At 43.2% G+C, this 8,011-nt stretch overlaps 1 protein-coding gene across 6 annotated transcripts in view; it reads left to right on the top strand.

Moving 5' to 3' along the window:
- The first annotated feature begins 687 nt into the window (after window positions 1-687).
- ZNF219 (zinc finger protein 219) overlaps window positions 688-8,011 on the top strand; it is a 31,423-nt gene continuing 24,099 nt past the window's right edge. For 3 of the 6 annotated variants that reach the window (XM_081932477.1, XM_081932472.1, XM_081932473.1), the window contains exon 1: window positions 1,882-2,042. The gene's annotated coding sequence lies outside the window, so the exon portion shown is untranslated. Of the gene's footprint in view, window positions 1,500-1,881; window positions 2,043-5,896; window positions 6,047-8,011 lie in introns of those variants that run through there. The other 3 variants (XM_081932475.1, XM_081932474.1, XM_081932476.1) reach the window with 2 other exon arrangements.

Here is an 8,011-nt window from a genome sequence, read left to right as displayed (position 1 = left end):
GCTGATTTGGCCTCTTTCCCATCTGTTTTCCTGACTTAGATATTTGGCTGGTGTGCTCACTTTCCCATTCTTTAGAGAGCTACATAAGAGGTAGATAAAAACCTGACTTGTGGTTGCTTGGCAACCAGAATGTTCCTTTTCCTCGACTGACCTGAGTGGCTGAGCAGCAGCACTGAGAGGCCCTTCCATCAGACCACATGCCTGGAAGAACCATTCAGGTCTGCTTGTCAGCAGTGTGGCGTAACAAAGCACAGACAGGGCTTGACTCTTACTCAGTGATAGCACAACCTACCTGTTGCTGCTGCTGCTGCTCACAAACTTGGCTGCTGCCCATGGCAGAGTACAATGTTGGAGTGGAATTTTGCCTTCCTGTTCCTCCTTGTGCTTTTCAGAAGCCATCCAGCATCCCACGATTTGTCCCAGCAATGCTCAGTTTCAGCTCTACAATATTCAGTTTTGGTCGCCACAATGTAGAAAAGATGTGGAGACTCTAGAAAGAGTGCAGAGAAGAGGAACAAAGATGATTAGGGGACTGGAGACTAAAACATATGAAGAACGGTTGCAGGAACTAGGTATGTCTAGCTTAAGAGAAAGAAGGACTAGGGGAGGCATGATAGCAGTGTTCCAATATCTCAGGGGTTGCCACAAAGAAGAGGGAGTCAAACTATTCTCCAAGGCACCTGAGGGTAGAACAAGAAGCAATGGGTGGAAACTAATCAAGGAGAGAAGCAACTTAGAACTGAGGAGAAACTTCCTGACAGTTAGAACAATTAATCAGTGGAACATCTTGCCTCCAGAAGTTGTGAATGCCCCAACACTGGAAGTCTTTAAGAAGATGTTGGATAGCCATTTGTCTGAAACGGTATAGGGTTTCCTGCCTAGGCAGGGGGTTGGACTAGAAGACCTCCAAGGTCCCTTCCAATTCTGCTATTGTGTTGTATTGTATTGTATTAGCCTTAACGGATGAGATGCTTTGGGATATGAAAATGACCATATGGTCAAGTACCAGTTAGTGATGCCAATTCTGGCCTGTGCTTTCAGTCAGGGCACAACAAAACAAAGCCAGTCTGTGCCTAACTATGCTGGGCTAACATTCTGCTCCCCTCCCTCCTGCCAGGGACACTCCGTCATCCCAAAAATTTGTATTGATTTCTTCCACTAATGTACAACAAAGCAGACAATGCTTGCTTGTGCCAAGTTACCAGCACTTCTGCCCACCCCCCTTCGGGGCCCAACTGAGCAGGCTGAGACAGGCTGATCCTGCCTCTCCAATCCTCTGCTCTGTAATCTTCAATTGCACTACTGTTTGCTTGGCTCTAACAGCAGCAGGGAGTTCTTGGCTTACGACAGTGGTATTTTTTTTTCTCCTGTGTGAAATACCATCCCAGACTGGCTGTGTGTCCCTCCGCGGGCCCCCATCAGAGTGCAGACAATAACTTGTGCCAGAGTAATGCCACCCATCCTGCCATTTTCTCTCGGGGGAGGGGAAGGCAAATGAAGTAAGTGGCAATCTACTATTCTCTGGCACTATCTTTCTGATTACTCCTAGGGCCGCCCTGGCAAAACTGGGCAGAAGGGTTTTGGATGCACCGGAGGAAAGTGCCTACTTTCGTGGGACGAATATTTTGTCCCCCTCCCCACGGCCGGTGCCCGAGCAAAGCAGGCCGTGTTTCGATGTTTCTCTCCTTCGTTCCCCCTCCTTTCCAACCCGGGCTGCCCCCTCCCTCGAGGCAGGGCTGCCCCGGCCGAGCCGGAGCGCACAATGGAGCCGGGTGATCCCTCGCCGCGCAAGGCTCAGAAATGCAAATCGCCGCCGCTGCCTGCGGCTCCGTACAATGGGAGGGAGGGAGGAAGGGAGCGAGAGAGGGAGAGGGAGGGAGGAAGGAAGGGAGAACGAGCGAGCGAGCGAGCGAGAGACGGCGAGGAGGAGAGGAGAGGGGGGAGCCCCATTGGCGGGGAGGCTGCTCGCCCCGGCCCAGCCCCGACGACGCGGCGGGTCCCCGGAGCGCCCCCTCCTCCGCGCCGCCTCGCCGTGCGCCTTGGTGAGTAGCTGCGCTGCGCCGTGTCGTCCGCCCGCCCACCGTGCGCCCCCCTCCCCAGAAAACCCGCCAGCCCGGCCGCTCGTCTCTTCTCCCCCCACCCTTCGCCCGGCACCCACAGCAGGTGCATGGTAGGGGGGGAAACGCGGCCCGGGCTTCACTTTTCCTCTTAGGGGGCGGGAGGCAGCCGGCCGCGCGACCGCACCGGGCTACGCTCTGGGCGCGCACCGATTTGGCGCACGGAAATCGCCTGGCTTCGGCCTCGGGCTTCCTTATCCCCGAATGACCCAGGCGATTTCCTTCATCTCTTTTTTTTTTCTTTCTATATCCCTTTCCCGCTTCCCCCCTCCAGTTCCTCGTCTCGCCCCCCCATCCACGTGACTATGACTAAAATTGCCGGGGGGGGGGTGATCCCTTCTGCGGAAATCAGAAGGAGGAAATAAGGGGATGCGGAGGATATTTGGGGTGAAAGCATTCCGGAGAGGGGATGGAAGAGCAGGTGGCTTGCAGCCATGGGGGGGGGGGTGTCGGAAAGTAATGCAGGACGGCCGATGCTGCACCTAAAGACTCTTCTTTTACCCTTCGGCTCTGCTTCACCCCCCCCCCAAAAAAAATCCCCCCCCCACCAGGCACATTTTGAAGTTGGTGGTTTCTGTTCCCCAGCCCCACAGTTTTTTGAACATTTTAGGGCACAGGCAAGGAAAGGGAGAGCGGTGGGAAGGTCGGTGGTCTAATGACCCAGTGCTAAATTGAGACTCTCAAAGATTGAAAACTATGGGTGGGGTCGAAGGGTGGGTGGGAGGAAGATCAGTAGCTCTTAGTCACTGGGAACAGCTCCCTTGGCTCATCCTCCCATTCCCCCCCCCCCCTCCAATGTGCACTGGAGCATTTGCTGAGGCAGCTGCTCCCTTTGTTTGGGGCGTGTGGGTGGGAAGGGGGGGGGAAAGATCTGTGTCTTGCTGGGACAGTCACTCTCTTGTCTTTCACAGGCCATGGCATGGTTCCGATGTGTGGAGACTGGTTGCTCCCATTCATATATCCTCCTCCCCCTACTCCTTCATGGCTTGGAAGTTGGCGGGAGTTGGCTTGAGGCCTGCCAGCCACCCTCCCAGTTTGGGAGTGGGGATCCTTGAAAATTGCCACTGTTTTTCCCCCCTCTCTCTTTTAAGTTGCTTTTTTTTTAAGAAGTAGCCATTTTGTTTATTCGGGAGGAAAAAAAATAATTGGCACTTTCTATCCTCAGCACCCCTTGGTACAGTTACATTGCATTAAGAAAATAACTCCCTCCCTGTGTTTTGTACAAACAAAACGGGACAATCTGCCTTCTTTGCACTGAGTGGGCCCAAAGGACCTTGTGTGTGTGTGTGTGTGTGTGTGTTTAACACATTCGTCATTAGGATACTGTCATAGGCCTAGCATGGCATGATGCCAAAATGAATCAGCTATCTTTTCTCCAGGCCTATGAATACCACCAGCATTGCTGCTTGATTTGAGCAATTGTACAGCAAGCTATGCCACCATTTTAGGCAGCCAGATATTCCTTAATAAGGGTGGCAGTATAACATCTGAAGTATAGTGCCTAAATCAGGGTTTAGCTTTAATGCATAATCCTTGAATTTTTCAATAAATAAAATTAAAATGAATTGAAGGACAATGAGGTTTTCTCTCCCTTCCCTGCTAACAAAAACTAGCTGCTCCCACTCTGATTTTGGGACAGATCTTCCAAAATGGACTGTTTTTCAATCAGATTTTAACCCTGCTCCCTATTTTATTAAAAACTAAGCTTTGGGTAGGAGCGTCCTCTTTCTGAGACAGTAACTTTTCCTAAGATTGCCTTTTGTTAAATAAGTTATAAGCTTTCAAATTGCACTTATTTCAAGATTGTAAGCTTTCAAATGGCACAGAGCTATTCTTTAGACAATAATAGAAAGGAAATTATGCAGTGCCCCTACTGCCTATGGAATGCTTCTGTGCATCCTGGAAGCATAATGCGTTGTTTAGCCTGTTTCTTCAGGGGCTAGTTTGTACAAGTTTGTGATGTCAATGTAAGATTACTATATTGAAAAAAAGCTTTGTCTATAAGTAAAAAAAAATATGAATAAGATTCTGCCACATTCTTATTTACTGTCTTGGTTCATTCAAAGATGTTCCATATGAGTGGGACTCTGAACTCTACAAGTGGTCATAGATCTACCTGAGTTTACAACCTCTATTCTATTATAGTCTACTTGGTTAGACTATAATGCTCATCTTATCAAATTGCAATGGCCATGCAGACAAGGATAATGGAAGCTATAGTAATTTAATATTTTGAAGGGCACCAGCTCTGAAGAAGTATGATTTACTCCAAAGAATGTGCTATTAAATTATCCAGAGCCGCTGGGATAATTTAGATAGCATGTAGACAAATAATGTCAAACCCACCCATGCACCCACCCCCCATTTTTGTCTTTGGTTGTCAACAATTTTTCTGCTCTTTCAATCTATCCAGAGTTGGATAGATTGAAAGCTCAAGTCTTGCTTTCCTAGAATTAGGGCAAATTAATAGATATGTACAACATGATTGTAAATAATTTTAAATGACAATTCCCATGATCTCCCTGGGGAAAGAGAAGTCCTGATTTATTTATTTATTTTATTTTCTTCGAATTTCTAGACCGCCCCCTCTCCCGAAAAGGACTCGGGGCGGTGTACAGTCCACACAACAAACAATAAGTATCAAATACAAATATAAATACAGATATAAATACACATATTGGTTATCTTGCTATGAAAGAGGTGAAAAAATGTAGTGTGGAGTTTGCTTAACAAGGTCCTCACAATACTATTTATATCCTGTAAAGCTATCCTTTGAAACATGTAAAATTGTGCTGATTTTACATGTTTCAAAGGGCATTGTAAGTATGCAGTGCACATCAGGGGTAAACATGTCCAGAGGAATATGTATATTGTTATTTTAGATTATAATTCTAAAGACACAGATTCTGTACATAAGAAAAACAGCAAGAAATGACATCTAGGAGGAAGATTTGTTTTTGTGGTAATGATAGGTTGAATTCGTAGAATATAGTTAAAACATAATGTGGTTTGGTTTTGGTTTACTGTGTACTGCAATCCATCCCTTCTGATTTCAAAACCAGGGTTTATGATAGTGTGTTTATTATAGTTTATTCAATAAACCACAACCAAGTGAATCTGATTTAATGCAGTGTGTGAGTCAAGTCATCATAAATAAACAGGCAACTTTCTATAATTATAAAAGCAGCGGTTAATAGTAATGACATTTCTCTTTAGTTGTGAATTATTTTGTTAAAATTGATAGATATGTTGCTCGAACATTACCTAAAATGTATGCCACTTGAATTGAGGCCTTGGGATTGGCATGACGGTTCTGCTCCTGAAAAATATATGCTTTGCCCAGATGTAAGGCGGAAACAATTAGATTAAATCTAGCCTCTCTGATCCTATGGTTCTATAAGCACAGGAAGTTGAAAAACAGCAAAATGAAACATGAGGCATTCAGCCATGCACATAAAATGTCAGTTCTGTGGAAGGTACTGTCTTACTATAGTGAATATAACCTCTAGATAGATAATTTCTCATAATTTTTCTCAGTTCTTCTGTGAGGTCTGTTGCTATCTGGGGGCAGGGCAACCATGTCATATGATAACAGCATGAGTTCACAGCTCTGATTCATTCATGCTCAACCCTGCTAAGAATGTAAGTTTAGTTTTCTGCCCGCAAACTGTTTCTCCTCTTGCTAAATCCTCTGAATGCAGAGAAGACTACCTCATTTCACCTTGCTGCTTACATTCTCATTGTTAGCTTTCACATACTATACAGACCCTTTCTTTCAGGACAAGATTTATAAGGAGTAATATGTAACACAGAAGATTCCTTCCATGTGCAAGATTGTAAAGGCATACATTCAAAATATGAACTTTCATTCAGATCTACCAGTTCAGCTAGCTCTTTATTTTCATAACTAACAGTGCTTAATGCTCCAGGTAATTTTTACTTCAGGTTAATTAAACTGGGACTGAAAAAAAAAAAAGAATAATTCATGTTGGCTCAGAGTCCTACAAATGGACCCCATTAAATATAGTAGACATTCTCTCCTGAATTCTTATAAAAGGTGAATTAAATTGGGCTCATTCAATTTGTATGACAATTCACATATTGGATTAAACCTTAATGTAGTTTGCTTGGTATTGGCATAGTATGTAGATCTAGACTCTGCAATTTATAAATTATATTTTAAGACATGCAAAAAATAGTAGCTTGGGAGTAGAATGTAGCACACCACGATCCCTTTTGCATTGCCCAAAGTAACCAGGGACACATATCTTCATGTACAATGGGAGAACTCACCACGGCCATCTAGCCATGGTCTACTCGCCACAGCCAATTTGCCACGGACAACTCGCTGTAGGACAATTCAATTCAATTCTATTTCAAATAATTAAAAAAATATTTTCATATTTGTCATTCACATTTGAATTCACATTCAAAGGAATGCCTCCTTTGGCATTCTTTCTTTAGTGAATTATATTTCGCTACTTCTTTGATATTAGTGTAACTCTTGTTCTGCAGTGAGTTGTCCCACAGTGAGTTGGTGAATTGGCCATGGAGACTTGACCATGGTGAATTGGCTCCAGCAAATTGGCCATAGACCTTTTTGCATGGGTTTAAGACATCCATTTTGTCTGTTTACTTCTGAAATCTTTGCAAAAAAACTGTGTTGGCCACCCGTTTTTATTCTACAGCTCTCAGGAAGTTCTGGAAAACCTACTAAAGTCCTTGGCACAACAGAGGTTTTATTAGACTCCTAATGTATGGTTTAGCATTATTGCGAATCCAGCTATTATATTTGATCATCAGTGCCAGGTTAAGACAAATCATGCCTTAGCATGATAAATGATCTCAGAATTCAGACTGCTTTGAAATTTGGCTTTATAGCTATAGCCATTTAAAGATGGAACCCTACACAGGATCTATTACTTAAAATAATATTTATTGCTTTTAATACAATAACAAAAAATTAAAAAACAAAAGCAAGAAACCATAAAGAAATACTACAAAAACACGATGTGCTTAAAAATAAGTAGAAAAAATGCAAGAGAAAAAAAGATATGGAGTATAATATATTGTAACAATAAATAGTTACCATTCCATATGTAATTTTTTTGAATGCTTCTTGACCTTTTGGCTAACATCAAATATAGTAGGATTTATAACTTTTTAATAGTTTTGGCTTTCTTAAAAGATCCCCAAGGATTGGAGCTGCAACTCTGAGCTAGGAAGTATTTCTGAATCCAATATGCTTATGTGAATTTAAAAGTGTCTTTTTGTAAAACAAATGATGACATGGTGTAACATGTTGTGTTGTTCATCTGAGGCTTATTTACTTACTTTTAAGAACTGAAGGATCAGATGATTTTTACTACGTCCTGATACGTAAAACCACAAAACTCAAATAGGATGTACTTTCTTTTTGACATGACTATATGCGTTCTTCAGCTTACTGGAAGAAGATAACAAAATTATACCTAAAGAAAGGTGTCTGCAATACACATTTTGCTCAATATCTTAATTTTCTTGTATAGCTTCTGCCTCAATCCAGTTGGGATTTCAAACTGGATATGCATAGCACATTTTTGCTGGAGCATGGCTAGCTAACACTTTCATCCACAGAGTATTGATCACAAAAGTAGAGGCCACAAGAATTTCAGAAATCTGGAGATTGAGATCCAGATGAATATAATTGTAAAGATGACAGCTTTGCCTGAGGTAAAATGGGATGAAATGGAGCACCCCATGTCAATCAGAGCGCACCTGCATATGATACATATTCTGGCGTATCATATATATGTAACTTTGCCCAGATATATGTCTCTCTGCCCAGAATTTCCTGGCATTTATTTTCATATGATCAAACTTTGATTAATGGAAAGCAGTTAGCACGAGACCCA

This window comes from Natrix helvetica (assembly GCF_964273705.1).
Source record: "Natrix helvetica genome assembly, chromosome: Z".
In the NCBI taxonomy this organism is placed as follows: Eukaryota; Metazoa; Chordata; class Lepidosauria; order Squamata; family Natricidae; genus Natrix; species Natrix helvetica.
This window is presented reverse-complemented; position numbering and strand designations above follow the sequence as displayed.